This window comes from Chelonoidis abingdonii, chromosome 4 (assembly GCF_003597395.2).
Source record: "Chelonoidis abingdonii isolate Lonesome George chromosome 4, CheloAbing_2.0, whole genome shotgun sequence".
Lineage (NCBI taxonomy): Eukaryota > Metazoa > Chordata > Testudines > Testudinidae > Chelonoidis > Chelonoidis abingdonii.
The window spans coordinates 74046049-74065544 of NC_133772.1; the positions used below are offsets into that span (position 1 = coordinate 74046049).

The 19496-nt window shown below is 38.3% G+C and overlaps 1 protein-coding gene across 3 annotated transcripts in view; it reads right to left on the reverse strand.

The window, feature by feature from the left end:
• LRRC4C (leucine rich repeat containing 4C) overlaps positions 1-19496 on the reverse strand; it is a 933364-nt gene that overhangs the window by 391570 nt on the left and 522298 nt on the right. For all 3 annotated transcript variants that reach the window (XR_004375621.1, XM_032794464.2, XM_032794453.2), the window contains exon 3: positions 5945-6076. The gene's annotated coding sequence lies outside the window, so the exon portion shown is untranslated. The remainder of the gene's footprint in view (positions 1-5944; positions 6077-19496) is intronic.

Sequence of the window (19496 nt, forward strand, 5' to 3'; positions counted from 1 at the left end):
TCTTGCAGACGGTTTAAAGGTTGCTGTATACTAGCATATGCTGTGTTGTTAGCGGTTGGAACCGCTGTAGCCTGGGACCCGCGTGGTGGAAAAGTCTGGCCCTTTCCATAGAAGCATAGACCCAGTTGTGGAAAGCTCACACATACCTCTGTATGAGCTACTACATGCTATTAGCATAGAGTTATAATTTATCAAATTGTTTGCTGGCTTGGCTCGCTCCCCGCTTTGAGTTAGCAACGTGCAGAGTCCCCGTTGCGGGTGTGTTTTCTTTACCTTCATTAAAAGCCATATCACTCACTGTGTGTGTGTGTGTGTGTGTGTCTCGTCCCTGCAGAGCACTTAGGCACGTAACAATTATGAACCGAAAACATAGGCAAGGTTTGCCACAGGTTTTCAAACTATATTGATGAACATGGTCTGATTCATCTCTCTCCCAGGGAAGAGGATGAAAGGGAAGTATTTATGGTTCCAGGTGAAACTGGGCAAAACATGATGGCTCTGGCAACACTTTGGACTGTTTGAATCAAATGCCTCCAAACCAAACTCAAAAGATGTGAGCTCAAGAGAACTCACACTAAAGGATGCTTGCACAATCCTCCTTGAAATTTAAAGTGCTGAGTTTCAAAGTGACACTGATAGAGTTTAGCTTGGAATATGTTTTGACAATTTATCCCAAAAATGAAGCTGAATTTCTGCTTTTGTTTACACTGATTATATAAAGAGTAACTTCACTGAGCTAGAGAGATGAATGTTGAGCTGGAATTAAATTATACTAGTATAAACTAGCAGATTTTGGCTTCAAGCATTTAGACTTTCAACCCTCCTACTTCCTGTTTTCTCTTTACCTTTTTCTTCCTTCAAAGTCAATAGTACTATGACATTTTCTGTTTCAGACATCTATAGTTCAATAACCACTGAGCCACCATAAAAATTAATGAGGTTTACACTAGCTGTGAGAACTGGGAGCTGTTGCTAAAATAGTCTTAACTCCACTGGCTGGAAAGAACATATGTTCATGGCCAGGTAAATCTCCCTATCCAGAGTATAGTCTGCTCAGGGTAATGAATAACTATTGGATAAAGACAAATAGTTCCAGAACCAATTCAGAATAATCTAAAAGATGAATCTCTAGGCCATTGAAAGTAAATTAATTCAGCAATGTTATCAATGTTTTTCTTAGAGAGTATCTGTAACTATTTTTTTCAGTGTTGCATTGGGGATTTGGGGGATATATTAGCTGGGTTACAATGCCAATAAATACAGAATAATCAGTTTGAACTAACAATTGGCATTTGTAGTATACCTGAAACTGCTGGAATAATTTCTGCTTGTCTCACAGTGCAATACTCACAAGGAGCCTAATCCTCAGATCCTTACTCACTCAAAATTCTCAAACAAGTTCACTGCAATTTTGCCTAAGTAAAGATAGTGTGAAATATGTTAATATCTTTAGGGCTTGGGCAGAGTAGGTTCAATTTGTTTTCCAGGCATGACATGAAATTTATTGAAAATTAAATGTATTGATACATTGTACAAGGGAGATTTTTTTTTGCCAAAGAGTATTTGGAGTTTTAGCCCTCTCTTCCCTGGAGAAAGGTAATTTATCCAGACTTTTGAGAGTCAATGCTAAATACGACCCCTCAGAGAAAAATGCCTATAGCACACCTCTTCATCTTCTGAGATGATGGAACAGACTGATATAACTCAGCCTAACGGCTCTCTGAAACATTTCTGAGATGGAGGAAATCTTGCCAAGTGACTGGTAGGTGGGCCAATTCTTAAACGGAGGAGTTTGTTGTTTCATTTTTTATGGAATTTATAAATGACCTTGCTTTTCTTTTCAAAAGATATGAAAATTCTCTAGAAAAGACGTTGTAAAACTTTTATTTCCCCTAGGATAACCCACATAAGGAGAATAATACCTTGTGTGTGTGTGAGAAAATTGTTATGAAGGAATGTGGTTAAAACCATACTGCTGTTACTGTAGTAGCACTGACTAACTAATTGATGTGAACATCAGTTCATAGTTGTATTTTTTTACTATTAAAATTTGTTACAAATCCAAGTTTTCTTTGTAATTACAGTGGAACCTGCTTAGAATCTATAGGGATATGGGGAACTTCATTTAGAGTGATGATGGTCCATGGAAAAATGGCTTCATTAAAAGAGTATTTATTTCACTCTATCTTATATATTGTAAGTGCAACCTAGTACTTCACAGTTGTTACTATAGCCCCTCAAAACTTCTTAGTCATCGAGGGATAGGTTATGATGTTCCTTTTCTAAAAGCTTAGGACCCTACTACTTGAACTGAAGAAGAATCTCCATTAATGTTAGCATTACACAATACACCTCCCTTTGGAATTTTAATTTCCTTAGGCACCTCAAGAAATATTGACTTGGAATCATGGACTTATGAAAAGCCATGTCTGATGGGTTCCACCCTTAGAAGTGCTCATAACCCTTCAACACCCACGCAGGTCCATGATATTTTGAGGTAAACATAGAAACGCTCATGGTGAGGTCAAGGTCACTGGTTTCCCATTCTTTATATTTTACAGCCTGAGTGTGTTACCCATAAAAAAAATATCTCAGGCAGGGAAGAATTCTTGGGGGAAGTGAGCAGGCAACAAACTGAAGTAGCAAAGCACACAAATAGAAAAGTAAGGCTCCACCACAGCAGGATGGTGACAAGCATTTTGCTTGAGGCATTTCCTCAAGAGAAAAATAACTGGAAATATTATAGTAAGCATCTACAGTGCACAGCAGATTTTTATTTAGCTTTTTCTCTACAGAGGTGGAAAGAACCACACACAAAAATCAGTCTACTCTCCATTACCATCTCCATTCATTCTTCTCACTTCTTTAGCTTTGGGAATTATCTTACAACATTCATTATTCTTAGGGGTTCGTTTACTGTACCCAAATTCCAATCCAGTTAATATTTACTCAGCTTCATCCCTACTGCCAGCATTGAAAAATCCTTGATTTCATTGTGTTAAAATACTAATTGATGTTCCCAAAGAGTCTCTTACCACAGTCCAAAATATGTGAGAGTCACTATTGTACTCAGTGGGATAATTTGCCAGAAAGATAACATCTAAACATTCAACAGCATTGCATGCTACATAACTAAACAACTTCTCTTCCTTTGCTCTCAGCTTCATTGCTATGTAATTATGCGCCTATGATGTGAAGTGTGTATATATGTGGATGGAAGAACTTTATTTAAGAAACCTATGGGACACAAAACTGTTGTTGTTGTTGTTTATTTCAAAGTATTCCTTTACCAGCCTGTTGCCAGTAGTTGCCAGTACTGTTCAGTAATTACTTAAAAATATTTCTCCATTAGTCTCTTTATTTCTATTTATTCTCTCATGTTTCTAGAATCCTTTAGTCAAGAGAGAGGACTGTGGAGCTCACTATCTCAGGCGCCTTCGTATTGCTTAGCACACACACAAACACATGCACAAAACAAACTCATAAGCACTGGGGGCTGCCTCTAATAAAACCCTGATCCTCCCCTGCCTTAAAGTTAGAATAGTCATTTATCTCTGTGCAAAGTAAATATAAACTGTTCCTATTCTGACCTGGTGTTACATCTGTGAAAAGTGGATGCAGTATAAGTGATTATACAAGCTGCTAGACAGTGAAGTGTCAGATGTACTGTCTTTCAGAGGTTTCTGTAGTCAAAGGATGAAACATTTACTATATTATTTGTATTAATTTGTATTACCATAGAAATCCTAATCATGGACCATGATCCCATTATTCTAGAAGCTATACAAACCCAGAACAGCAGATTGTCCTAAAATCATCATATTAGATTTGTTCTGATACCATGCCCCACAACGTACCCAAAAATTACATAGAAGTTTTCATAAATTCTACTGAATAATATTCATATTTACTAAATTAAGAACTCTGGTTAGAGCATAAGAATGTAAGAATGGCCGTACTGGGTCACAGCAAATGTCCATCCAGCCCAGTATCCTGTTTACTGACAGTGACCAATGCCAGGTGTCCCAGAGGGAGTGAACCTAATAGGTAATGATCAAGTGACTCCTCTCCTGCCGTCTATCACCACCCTCTGACAAACAGAGGCCAGGGATACCATTCTTTACCCATCATGGTTAATAGCCATTAATGGACTTAACCTTCATGAATTTATCCAGTTCTCTTTTAAACTCTGTTAAAGTCCTAGCCTTCACAACCTCCTCAGGTAAGGAGTTCCACAGGTTGACTGTGCACTGTGTGAAGAAGAACTTCCTTTTATTTGTTTTAAACTTGCTGCCCATTAATTTAATTTGGTGGCCCCTAGATCTTATATTATGGGAACAAGTAAATAACTTTTCTTTATTCACTTTCTCCACCTCACTCATGATTTTATATACCTCTATCATATCCCTTCTTAGTCTCCTCTTTTCCAAGCCGAAAAGTCCTAGCTTCTTTAATCTCTCCTCATATGGGACCTGTTCCAAAGCCCTAATAATTTTATTTTCCCTTCTCTGAACCTCTTCTAATGCCAGTATATCTTTTTTGAGATGAGGATACACATCTGTACGCAGTATTCAAGATGTGGGTGTACCATGGATTTATATAAGGGGAATAAGATATTCTCCGTCTTATTCTCTATCCACCTTTTAATGATTCCTAACATCCTGTTTGCTTTTTTGACTGTTGCTACACACTGCGTGGATGTCTCCGGAGAACTATCCACGATGACTCCAAGATCTCTTGCCTGATTAGTTATAGCTAAATTATACCCCATCATATTGTATGTATAGTTGGGGTTATTTTTCCCGATGTGCATTACTTTATCCACATTAAATTTCATTTGCCATTTTGTTGCCCAATCACTTAGTTTTGTGAGATCTTTTTTGAAGTCCTTCACAGTTTGCTTTAGTCTTAACTATCTTGAACAGTTTAATATCATCTGCAAACTCTACCACCTGCAAACTTTGCCACCAAACTTTTTACCCCTTTCTCCAGATCATTTATGAATAAGTTGAATAGGATTGGTCCTAGGACTGACTCTTGGGGAACACCACTAGTTATCCCTCTCCATTCTGAAAATTTACCAGTTATTCCTACTCTTTGTTCCCTGTTTTTTAACCAGTTCTCAATCTATGAAAGGATCTTCCCTCTTATGCCATGACAATTTAATTTACATAAGAGCCTTTGGTGAAGGACCTTGTCAAAGGCTTCTGGAAATCTAAGTACAATAGGTCCATTGGACCCCCTCCCAAAGTGAAATCCATTCTCATTAGCTATGGGTAATGTTGGTTACTACAGATCTAGCACTAAAAAAAATTGAGAAATTCTGGTTTGTAGCCTCCCGTATTCTACAGAGGCATGTGTGTTATTTCTCTCGACACAGTATATAACAGTGCACATTTCTGAGGTCACCACAGATCTCAGAGGAAGTCATCTGATTTGAAAACTCCACATATGACTTTGAATTACCTTCTGCTCTTGATTAAAATGCAGCAGCCTCTATGTCAGGCTAACAGAAAACATCTTCATTTCACTGCAGCACTGAGTTGCCAAAGCCAGCCTCTCAAAAATAGACAATTTTCCAAAACACTTTGTTCCTCACACAATTGGCACTCACATACAGAACACAGAATTCTGTCAGCAAAACAAAGTCCATTTGCAAGATTCGTGCAGATGAATTCTAAGCACTTCAACCTCTTGTTGTTTCAGCTCCCAGTGAGATGCCTAAAAATATCACATTGAGGGTCAACTGGACACCCATTACAGGAACAAATCACCAGCACCACAATCATTTCTCACTTCTTGAAAATAAGAACAAAAATATGGTTGCAGTGAACAAGACTTTGGGTAAACACCGTGATGTGTGGGATGGAGATGTCAGATCTAACTAGACGTACAACATCGGTACATCTTAAGGGTATATGAACGAAGATGACTTTCAGTTTACCTGTAGTTGGTCATTCATTGGACATTCTCTTCTTTGCCAAAGTGGATTCCACTTTCTTTCTCATTGGCAAGTCATGTTGTTAGGATATTTCCTAGCAACAAATTTCATGGCCATTCCTGCTCCTCTGGTGACCTGTGTCAAAAAAGGGGATAAAAAAAGAAAGAGTAATTGCATTTTATGTATACAAAACTTTTCATCCTGATGGACCCCAGAACACTTTACAGTCAGTAAGTGTGGTAATTTCCTAACCCACTACTGAAATGCAGATGCCTCTGGAATGAAATTCAGCAAGATTATTTTGACAGCAGCTGTATCTAACATTTTTTTTAGGACAGGAAATGAAAAATAACTCCTTCAATTTGAAGTACAGTTTTTATGTTTATTGATTTGTTTTCTTAAAAGCAGAGATGGATCAAGGTTTCCTGGGACCCTAGGACACTGCAAGTGGCCCCTTCCACCTGAGGTCCTGCCCCTCTTCCATCCATGGTTGTGCCACATTCCTCTCCACATTGTGGCTTACCAAACCATTTGCTCCTTTCTGCCCCTCTGTCTCCACTATGGAAGAGGAGTTATTTAAGTTAAGTGCCAATGTGGAAAAGAACAAATAGATGTCAACAATTTTAGGCTTGAAATTAGGCAAAGGTTTCTAACCATCAGAGGAGTAAAGTTCTGGAACAGCCTTCCAAGGGGAGCAGTGGGGGCAAAAATCCTAACTGGATTCAAGACTGAGTTTGGTAAGTTTATGGAGGTGGTGGTATGAAGGTACTGCCTATGATGGCATGTGGGCACACTGGCAACTTCCAGTAGCAAAAGTCTCCAATGGCTGGAGACTGGACACTAGATGAGGAGGGCTGAATTACTATAGATAATTCTCTACTGAGTATCTGCCTGATAGATCTTGCCCACATGCTCAGGGTCTAATTGATCACCATATTTGGGAATGAGAAGGAATTTTTCCCCGCGTCAGATTGGCAGAGACCCTGGGGGAGGTGTCATCTTCCTCTGCAGCATGGGCACGGTTCATTTGCAGGTTTAAACTAATGTCAGTGGTGAATTCTCTGTAACTTGAGGAGAGGTTCTGTGGCCTGCAATGTGCAGGAGGTCAGACTAGATGATCACAATGGTCATAGAATCATAGAATATTAGGGTTGGAAGAGACCTTAGGAGGTCATTTAGTCTAATCCCCTGCTTAAAGCAGGACCACACCAACTAAAACATTCCAGCCAGGGATTTGTCAAGCCGGGTCTTAAAAACCTCTAAGAATGAAGATTCCATCACTTCCCTAGGCAAACCCATTCCAGTGATTCACTATCCTCCTAGTGAAATAGTATTTCCTAATATCCAACCTAAACCTCCCCCAGTGCAACTTGAGACCATTGCTTCTTTTTCGGTCATCTGTCACCGCTGAGAACAGCCTAGATTCATCCTCTTTGGAACCCCATTCAGGTAGTTGAAGGCTTCTATCAAATCCCCTCTCACTATTCTTTTCTGCAGACTAAATAACCCCAGTTTCCTCATTCTCTCCTCGTAAGTCATGTGCTCCACTCCCTAATCATTTTCATTGCCCTCCACTGGACTCTCTCCAATTTGTCCACATCCTTTCTGTAGTGGTGCCCCCAGAACTGGACAAAATACTCCAGGTGTGGCCTCACCATTGCTGAATAGAGGGGAATAATCACTTCCCTCGATCTGCAGGCAGTGCTCCTACTTATACAGCCCAATATGCCATTGGCCTTCTTGACAACAAGGGCACACTGCTGACTCACATGCAACTTCTCATCCACCATAATCCCCAGGTCCTTTTCTGCAGAACTGCTGCTTAGGCAGTCGGTCCCCAGCCTGTAGCAGTGCATGGGATTCTTCCTTCCTAAGCGCATGAGTCTGCACTTGTCCTTGTTGAACCTCATCAGATTTATTTTGGCCCAATCCTCCAATTTGTTCCTACCCTTCAGCGTATCTACCTCTCCCCCCAGCTTAGTGTCATCTGTGAACTGGCTGAGGGTGCAATTCATCCTTTCTGACCTTAAAGACTATGAGACCCCCATTTAACTCAGATCTGCTTGTATTATCCAAGACACACTAATATTTTTGCTTTGTTTTCCTTGGAAATATAAGAACTGCCATACTGGTTCTCATCACTGGCACATCACATCTTGTATCCTTATATCTCAAACAATGGCCAATACCTAGTATTTCCAGGGAAGCAGAAAATGCATCTACCTAATGTGCAATGTTTAACATGGAAAAAATATTTTCTGACCACACTAACCACCCTCTTTTCTACACATCATCATCTTATATCCTGGAGAATCGGGTTTGATCATTGACTGCCCTTATTATCATAGCTTGCTCTAGTGCAAATATTAATGAACTCTATTAGAATTCTTCATCCGGTTTCCTCTGTTCACTGGTGATTGCTACTGACCTGTTGTAGTTTCTACTAGAAGAGCTGTACCTATAGCATCCGTTGTTCTAAAGCCTGGTTGCTAAATGGAACTCACAGAAACCAGTTTATTATTTGCAATGGGCATTTTCATAAGGCATAGCTTAAAAAAACATATTACTGGTTAAATGTACTCAGACGCCTACTTGGGCAGCCACTCTTCTATTTACAATGAGAGAAATAATCTGCCATTACAAACAAGGAAGATTTATGGTGAGAAAATAGCTCAGTGAGGAAGGGGCTATGTCCAAGTGTATCCATGATCACATCAATTTATGGGCCACACCACACGCTTATCTATCCTACTCATATATACAGAGCAGCTACTGCAAAGTTTACTGACATTCTAAGGCTTGGGGGCCAAGATTCTCCCAAAAACTTCTCCTGCAGACAACCAGTTTACTCAGGCTCTGTGCATGGACCAGGGTTTGGTCCCATGTTAGTATTAACATGTCAGACATTCCACTTCCATTTGAAACCAAAGCAAAAAGTGAAGCCAAGGAAAGGTTATTAGAAAATGATCCTGTAACATATATTACGTGTAATGGAAAATTATGAGAGCCAACCTGCCAGCAGGGAACAGGAAGGTATATTTCATCTTTCAATATTGTTTTATTAAAGCATAAATGAATTTCAAATCTTTTATTAGATGTATCTGCCATCAGTATTTCATCTCCTGCAAGGATGTTACACAGTGCCTCTGACTAATGAACACAAATGAAGAATAGAAATGGATCAGATGCAATCCTGACTGCCAAACAAATTCACACATTTTCCATTCCTAGAGTAAGATATTAAATCCTGTTGTTATAATGATATTCATCATTGTCCCTTGATATTAAGAATGCCAAAGTGATGGGAAGATGATACTTCTTTTGCTTGAATGAAAACAAAGAAACCCCCTTTTAGTCTGAGATTTTCAGGCCTGGTCTCCAGGAGGGCTTCTATCTCTTAATTAATGCATATCACCAAGATAAATAGTGCCTAGCAATCTGGAGTTAACAATATGTTAAATAATCATGCTAGCTTTGTAACATGAACTCAAGTTAGTTGAGCTATTGTAACATAATAAGTTTTTCATTACTTTTATACTTAATGTGTATAGTGGTCACTATTAAGTCATAATTTACTCACAGTTATTATGCCTTTGCCCAAAAGTTAAGAGGAGGGATGGTCTAGTGGTTAAAGGACTGGGCTAGGACTCATAAAATCTGTGCTCAGTTCTGTCACTATGTGACTTTGGGAAAGTTACTTAGTTTTTCTATGCTTCAGTTCAGCACCTGTAAAATAGGAATGGTAATACTTCCTTTCACTCATCTGTAGTCTGACTTGTGCACTTAGACTGTAAACATTTTGGGGTAGGGACCATGTGTTTGCAATGGATTTGTAAAATGCCTAGCACAACAGTGGCCTCTAGCCACTACCACAGTAACAATAAATCCTTCTTATGGTTACTCTACTATTACTTGATCAGTGTAACTAAGCGATCAGCAATGGTGTGTAGCTGCAAGTTTATTTACTAGATAATTTGAACTATTACTAAAGAATTACTAAACTCAGGCTGTGGATTACCAACAAGTGGGAACTGTTGACTTTTTCATGGCCATGTGTAAACATATGCCTTTTAAAAACGAATCAAGATCTAAACCAATTTTTTGTGAGGGGGGTTTCTTGCTTTACTATGTTTCATATTTGCAAAGAGTGTATGGGACCTTCTTTCTGGAAATGAGTAAAATCCAAATTCAATATAAATCTTGAAAAACATCTGAAAATACTACATAGTGATGGTGATCCTAATATTACAAGAACCCACTAACCAGACTTCTGAACTATCAAGTTAAGGGTAAGAATAGCTCAGATAATTGTAATTTTAAACTGGAGTAACTAACTGTAGCTAGATACCTGATTGCAGCCTGAATGCATATTCCATTTGGGAATAAAAAATATAACCTCAAAACTATCTTGGTTTGTAGGGAAGAGGTAACCTTGATTACGTAGGAGAGGGATAACATTTCCTATTCTGCAAGGCAGGGTTGGAACACCTGAGGCTTTCCAGGAAGGAAGGGCAGGGACTCTATACTCAATTGTCTTGCTTTGAAAAGCCAGACTATTCCATCCTTTCTTTCCAGTTTCAGTGATTAAATATGGACTGTTATTCTTATGAAATGTTCTGTGCATTCTAGGTTTCAATCTCTTGCTCATACTTTCTGTTCTGTTTTCTTTAGAAAAGTTTTCAACCTCAAGAAAATCACATACCCAGTTTCCATCATTGTTTATATCCCCTTCTAATTGTCAAAAAAACTTATTTTGAACACATAGGGAAAATACAATTAAATTTAAACCCTCTATAGCAAATTTCCTGAAACTGGCTCTCAGCGTCACCTATATTATACTTGGAAAGTGCTACTAAAGTGAGCACTTAAATATTCTTAACCTCAAAACAGATACTTGATGGCTCATTTCTTCTTCCACTGCCTTCCCAGAAACTCAGCTCCTAATCCTGCTTTTCCAGCTGCTTCAATGTAGCAGTCTTTGAAGAAAGACTGACCTTTCATCTATCAGCAGCACACACTTTTTTTTTTTTTTAACGAGAGGGGAGTTATAACACATACCACCCTCCACTGTATTTCAATCAAGAACTGTCAGCCAAATCACTTCAGCTCATTTTATGGCCCTTGCGTTTCAGATTCTGATTGGGCCATGCTTTCTGGCAGTTTGTCAAGAGGATGTCATTCCTCACCAGCTTCTATTTTCTGCTTTATAAACATTGACATCTCAATACAAATCTCACTTGGACTCAGCTTTCAACCAGCTCTGCCACAGAGACTACACTATTTAGAAAGGCCGAAGTACTCATCTTTGCCTGTTTTATATTTAAATAGAGTAAGAGGCAATAGCTGCACCTTCATACTCCCTACAGAACTATTAGGCCACATTCTGCTTTTGGGTCACCTTGTGTAAATTGAGAGAAACTCCATTGTATTATGTTTGCTGATTAATGAAGTTTTAGATTTGAGTTAGACACATGGAAAATCCAGAATTGTGTGTGTGTGAAATTACAAATGTGGATTATTCAAAACACTAATAAATAAAATAAAATAACAAACAACATATAATCTTTCATGAACTTCTCCAGAACCTATATTATATATATAAAGGCACTGTATTACAGGGCATCTGGTTTTCACTAAAGTCTTGCTGGTTTTATGAAATTATGTAATAATTTTTTTCAAGTTAAGATCAGGAGACACAAGGTCAAAGTCAAACAAGTTGTAGTACACTCAGTGGGATTTAAACCCATGATTCTTATTGGTATTACTCTCTTCGTCTAACTAACAGCTCACACAACCTTCTGGAATTGTCACGGTTACAAAACTTGCATTAAATACACACTCCTTTCTCTTTTCTATACATGGAAAAAAAGGATTAAACTTGTTTCTTAGTACTCAAACTTTGACAAGGGCATTTAGCATAATCATCCATGCACATTCAATCAATTAGTTTCCAGCTGTAAGCTCTCTTTTATTCTGTTTAATGTTGAGTGTTTCCCTTTTTGACCCCTTTTCTATTTATATTGATCAGTCACAGCAACTTGAAAAAAAAAAGGATAACCTGCAAAAGAGAAAGGAAAAAAAAGTGAAAGAAAACCCTTGCAACTCACTCTTTTCATCTTCCCATTTCAAATAATAAAATCATAAAAGCTAGAGACTGAAAAGATCTATTAGATCATCAAACCCATATCCCGGCCAATGGGGGCATCTATCCCACCTAAAACCAGATCTCAGTGTGTCATCTTGGCACCTAATAGCCTTGTTAGGAGACCTGCTACTGGTCAGTTTCTGTTGAAGGTGTGGAGCTGCATATAAAAATAGCCCCCAGAGACAACAAGCTTCTTCTTATTCCATCTTCATGCCTGCAAAACATAACATTTCATGCTTTCCATACCAATCAATTACAAAGATGGTGGTACGACAGTTCATTTGTCTGCTTACTAATGAATGTTCTTTAATCATGTGATAAACACCTATGGTGGAGTAGAATGTGAAAATCATGCAAATTTGGAATGCACACCCACAATATAAACATTGTCTCATATACGTACAGCATAGGAATACAGGACACAGGACGGTAAGGGACCTCCTGGGTCATGAAGTCCAGCCCCCTGCTTTCTCAGCAACTCTGTCAAATAATCATACTTATAAACTTATCAAGCTCCATCTCAAAACTAGTTAGGTTGTTTGCCCCCACTATTTCCATTGGGATGCTCTTCTAGAACTTTACCACTCTAATGGTTAGATTCTCTCTCAGTTCCAGAGTAAATTTATTTATGGCCAGTTTATAGCAATTTATTTTTATGCAAATATTGTCATTTAGCTTAAAAATTCTTCTTCCTCTCCAGTGCCTAGCCTCTTGATGTATTTATAGGGAGCAATATGTGGGTTTTAAATATGGGGTATCCAAATATCTTCAGTGAAGTGGAGAACTAAGGTGACCAGACCACTTAAATGATGACCAGTCCCATTCCCCTTAGCCACAAAAAGGTGACAACAGCCTGACATGCTGGGTAGCAAGATGGAATGGAAACCAATAGAATGCCACATAGCTGAGTATTGGCAGGAAAGCCTTTAAGAAACGGTCTACTCACACATTTGCACTGAAATAATTAATTCATTTGTAATTTACACTTTGTTATTTCAGTGCAAGTCTGTGTGTGGATATTCTTATTTCAGTTTCAGTGCAACCCATATTGATTTAGCTTCAGTTATTTTTGTACTGACAAGCTAAATCAAAACATGGCACTTTTATTCTGAAATATAAGTGTTCACAAATAACTGAAGGTGTGCATTGCAACTGAATTAGTTCTTTCAGAGAAAATTTGCATGTGGACAAGCCTTAATTCCTCATCAAGCTATTCTGTGCTAGACCCTATTAGCTTAGGAAAGAGAGATACAACAGGTCCCCTCACTAGAGAGGAGGAAAGGTTCCAGATAAAGAGAAAAAATGTGTGCATGATTTATTTATATATGTGAAGATTGAAACTTCATCTCTGACACTAAGATTGGCAAATGCAATTTTTTCCCATTTATCGAGACAAGCCAGTCTCTAATTTTATATTGAATGTTATTATATTTATAAAGATGACTTAAACCAAAAAGATCCTAATGTGTAAGTGGTTTGAAAAATAAGCTTCATATTTATTTATTAGCAACTGTACTATCTAAATCACATGATTTATTTATATACATAAACTTCCTATACACTTAGAACACTTTACTCCATATCTAATTCACATTAAGATAACTATCTTATTATCATAAATGCATGTATCTGGATAAATAATATTTAAATAAGTAGCATCCTACAATACAGATTATCTAGAGGTTGCAGTAATTACTATTATATTGTAATAAAGCATTTTTAATAGCACTGGAGTCTGCAAATACAATAAAAATAATAATTGTAAAAAATATTATTTTATCCTTCCTTTGGGGCAGATATTGATCAGCATTACAAATGCATTGGACAGATCAACACTAGCTTGTGAACGTCTCTTAATATAAGATACATGCTTCCTACTGGCCAGGTCAGATGGAATCTCATCATGCTGCCCAAATAACTTAGATATGTCTGGTATTAACTATGCAACTTGAACTCTTCCAGCACTGTGTGATTTTCTCCTATTAGCATAAGTAGTTTGACAACTTTTACATTTTTCTTACATATTTCCTAGGGTAATTAATCCGTACACAGCAAATATCAGACAAATCATACATTCCTCTTCAGCTGGGTTTAGAACCAGGTCCTTTGGTTCTGAAAATATAGGCTGATTTTTATATATATATTGGCAAAGAAAGTCTACAAGAAATAATACCATAGGCCACAGCTGTTTAATGGAGTGGGCATTCTTTTGCACATTAATGGCACAGCATCTGTTTAGAAACTGTGGATTGGGTTAAAAAGTGCAGAGAAAGACTCCAAGTTAGTTTTTTTTGCTTTCCCTTATCTTTGTTTCACTTAAAGTTCCATACAGAGGGTCAAACCACAAATCTGCTTTTCTTAAAACAAAAACAAAAAAAGGAAATGGAGGAGGAGGAAAATGAAAGATTAAAAAAAAATCTGCAGTTTCCGTTAAGAAAGGCACTAAGCGAGCTCTTTTTTATCAGTTCCTTTTGTCCTTGAGTCACCACAGAGATGAATAATTATTTCAGCATTCTGTAAACCTTATAATCAGGATGTTTGCATGATGCAGATGAACTGAAGATTAGACATTACTGTCCCTGGGAAAATGAACCCGAGAAAAAGATCAGCATACAATGCATCGATTCCCCAGGCAGTCAGCAGAAAATGAATACATATTGACCAATGAGTGGAATAATAGCTTTGTTGACAATGTCTGCACCAGTGGGTGGAGAGAGAAAGAAAATAAGAGTCCTCTCTCTATAGATCCCTCCCCTCCAGCCTCTCTTTCACTTCTCTCCACCGCTGTTAGCACCCTTTGGACATGCAAATGGGGCAGTTGGCCACAGAGCAAGTCTGGTATGTCAGTTGTGAACACTGAAGCTTGTTTTCCCTTCAAGTCACAACATCTAATCTCAACTGATGTGAAAATGCTTCCCTCATTGGCTGGAGATAAAAATGGGGAGGATAGTCCTTCTATGCCAAATTGCTCAATAGCTCATTGCAATGATTTGATATTCATTTGGGTCATCCCTTAGCTCTTACTAGGATTGGATTTAACCGTGGTTGCAAATTATTATTGGTTTCAGGGGCCAAATTTATCCCTAGTGCAACTTTATTGGACTTGGAGAGGTAAAATAGACCAACCTGTGAATTTCATGTGGCTCCTCTACATTCATACATTCCAAACTTATGATTAAAAACAAAGCATAGTTTTTGAGAGAACTAGGGAGAGAGGAAGGAGGGGAAAAATATGACCAAAGAGAAAAAACGAACAGGCAGAATAAAGGACAAAGTTGAGTATCTCCCCTCTTTCTTCAGCCTAGGGACTGAACTTTTTAGGACAAAACTGAAAATATTTGGATTCAAACTTTTAGCAGCCATGAAAGGAAATATACTCAGCCCAAAGTGTTTCATGCAGTTACCATATTTGTTCCATCATGCACTGATAAATCCATTGCGCCACTCAGCTAGCTTAGTGCTCTTTCAGCTTGTTCCCAAAGAGCACATGGCAGGACAGCAACTGGTTCTTTGCAAAGGAAGACTGTTTCATGGCAGTTTTATAAGTGTTTCTGATTTGGGAGCTCCTACCCAGAGTGTGGTTGGCAGGGGAAGGATGGTTGGCAGAAGGTCTTGTGCTCTGGAAGCTCTTTTATGAAGTCGTGATTAGCAACAGAGAACCAACCAAGGGAACATCTAGTTCTTTTATTCTCCCTGAGTTCTAGGGCTGAATATCCAAAGATAAGGGCTTTTCTTGGCTGACCACTGTCTGTTGCCTATCCTCCAGAGACGGACCCCAAAACATCGGCTCTTCTGGGCTAGAATTATTGCTTTTGTTACTGCTGCTGCACATTAAGCATCCATACTCAAACAGCTGTCCACAGTGATGCCCTATGTCTTCTTTCTTATGAATACAAGTAATTTAGAGCCCAACAATGTGTATCAGCATTTTCTATTCCTTTCCATAATTCTGTGTTTTAAGAGTTAACTACTTACCATTGTGAAGCTCTATGTGAGTGATAATTTTTCTAAAATCCATTAAAGATACCCAAGTTCAATGGGTGTTGACACCTTGGAGCTATGCAAAAATAATTATGAATACGGGAACGTTTACATTGTGAAATAACAATGATCATAACAGCAGCATTGACCTTGCGGTTTCTAGACTGGCCATCAGGAATCTTATAAGAAAAAGATTTTCTTTTGTGACATCCAGCTCAGTTTTGAAAATGTATATATGGGTTTGAATAGTTTGTTGATCCAAAGTAATTATTAATTGCTATTGTCTAACCATTGTATAAAATCCAATACATTTGTGAATTGTTCACAAACCAATCCTAATTTCTGTGACCATCTTCATTTTTCAGAAGTAATCACCAAATCATGTGGCCAAACTGTTTTCAGCTTACGGCTTGTTCATGAACTGCTCTCACTAGTCATTATTTGTGGTGTCTGACTTGCTGCGTAAGTAAAATGACATGACACAAGCGTACCTATTGCAATGATGTCTGTGTGAGTCTGCAGAGAGCAGTAAAGACTGTGTGTCTGAGGAGCATAAACTTCCCAATACACCTCAATGTAATGTTAACTCAAATCTTTACTCATCAGGGGAGCCCCATCAACCACACCCCGGGAGAAGACTGCACATGGCAAGAGAAGAAAAATGCAGCAGGGTAACCCTGCTGACTTCCAGGGTAAGTGCTGTGGGGACTACCACTGCTGATCTTGAAGGGAGGAGGCTCCTAATCTATAAAGGTAGAGAAGATGTCCCCTTTCACTGCATCTACCTCTCTAGGTAGACCCACGCCTGTTCAAAGGAGAGCAGGGTCACAGTCCGAGGGCAGAGCCAGGAGGGCCCATGTCATCATTTTCCTAGGGACCCAGATTACCATAATCTAGTACTGATGACATACTTTCTCATGAATAGTGAGAAACAAATGTCAATAGCCTTGTTAGTAAAATTTGTGGGGTTTTGTATGAACGAAGAATAATCCATCTTCAAACGTGTGTGAAAAAGATACGTTTGCCTCAATGTCTTCAAATATTGAACAGCCAGTAAGTATTGAAATGATTATTTCTGAACATGATTTTGTAATGTTTTGGCATCTCTAATACTCACACTTTAAAGCCAAAAGGGACCACTGTGATCATCAAGTCTGATTTCCTGCACATTGCAGGACACACAACCTCTCCCACCCCCTCCTGTAGTAGGCTTATAAGCTCTGGCTGAGTTACTGAAGTCCTCAGTCATGATTTAAAGGCTTCAGATGCCTTACTGAAATCAAGTTAGATTAGATCTACTGCAATGCCTTTGTTAAAAAAACAAAACAAGAGTTATTTTCTCAAAGAAAGATCTGAGTGGTCTGGCACAATCTACCTTTTTGTAAAACCAATTGTTGTTTACATTTATGTCCTTAACTACTTTCTCTTTCAAAATTTGTTCCATAACCTCGCATACAACTAAGGTCAAAATAATGGTCCTGTAGTTTCACAGATCACTTTTTTCCCTTTCTTAAAAATAGGTACTATATTAGCAATTTTCCAGTTATAGGATATGTTTATGGATTCTCATTAAAAATCCCTACTATTGGGCTTGCAATTTCATGTGCCAATTACTTTAATATTCTTGGATGGCGATTATCCGGGCACCATGATTTGGTCCCAATAAGTTGTTTGAGTTTGACTTCCATCTTGGATGTGGTAATTTCTACGTTCATATTCTCATTTCCATTAGTCACCCTGCCACTACCCGTAAGTTCTTCATTACCCTTATTAAAAACTGAGAAAAAGTATTTTGTTAGATGTTCAGCCATGCCTAGGTTATCTTTAATTTCCACCCCATCTTCTGTGCTTTGTGGTTCCACTTCTTAGTTCCTTGTTTTCTTTTTATTTATATGGCTACAGAACCTTTACTATCGGTTTTAAATTTCTTCTGTAAGGTCCAATTCTGCTTGGCTTTCGGCAGTTCTCAATTTTTCCCTACGCTTTTTGACCTCCAATAGGTAGCTTTCCTTGCTAATCCTTCCAATCTTACATTCCTTGTAGGCTTTCTGCTTTCTCTTAATAAGCAGTTTGAGATGTTTGTTCAACCAGTTTGGCCTGCCACCGTTCCACATGATTTCCCCCCTTTGCTTGGGATGCGGGTTTCAGATAGCTTCTGCAACTTTGACTTACAACAACTGCAAGCCTCTTCCACATTCAAATCCTTGAGCTCTTCAGTCCAAACCAATCAATTTCCTAACTAAATCTCTTAATGTTTTAAATTGAAATCAAGGACCCTCATTGTAGACGTATTTTTGTTTTTCATTCTATTTAGTTTAAACTAAATTAGCTCATGATTACTTGAACCAAGGCTGTCCTCTACAACCAGTTTTTCTATGAGGTCCTTGCTACTTACTAATACTAAATCTAAAATGATATCTCCTTGTGTTGGTTCACTGACTGTTTGGTGAAGATATCTATCAGTTATCACATCCCGGAATATCTGGGTCCTACCATCATCAGTAGCACTTATCCTCCAATCTATATCTTGGATAGTAAAGTTTCTCATAATCACATAATTCCAAGTAGTATTTTTTTTAATAATATTGGACAGATTTCTATCCATATCCAACCTGGATCCTGGAGGTCTGTAGTGGACCCCAACCACTATCTCAGTGGAACCCTGGTTTGTTACCTTCCTTCCTCAAAATGTTTTTGACCCAAATAGATTGTGTTTTATCCATTCCATCACTTCTAATTTATTTACAGTCTGAATCATCATTAAGATACAATGTTACTCCACCACCTTTACCTTTATTTCTGTCTTTCCTGAACAACACATAACCTTCAATACCTGTGCTCCAGTTATGACTAATATTCCACCATGTTTCTCTTATCGCTATAATACCTGGTTTCACTTCCTGTACCAGTAGTTCCAGTTCTTCTATTTTGTTATCCAGGCTCATCTCACCAGTGCACATACATCTTAGTTGTTTCTCCTTGGCTTCTCTCCGGTTCCTCACCCTATTAGATATAGTCATTCTATTGCCAGTTACTGCTGTTAATATTATTGGTATTGGCACTATCTTTCCTCTTTGATCCATTCTCCTAAACTTTGTTGTTCCTTTCTCCTTTGCTGTAACCTCTCTCACTTGATTTTCCTCCCACTCTGTGTTAGAAACAGTCATGGAGATTACACGACCATCTCCCAACCACCTTCCCCAAATTCCTAGTTGAAAGAGCTCAGGTAAGTGTCCAAACCTGTGTTTGATGATCCAGATAGAACCTGTAAACCTTAAATTTGTCTGTTACAGTTAGCTTGACATTCACAAATTTCCTTCCCTGGGAATCTCCTGGAATGGTTTTTAACATGTTTTTTAGAGAATAAAACTGGTTGTTTTATGAACAAAGAAATCCCACAGGCACACTAACATGTGTTCTTTCCCCACC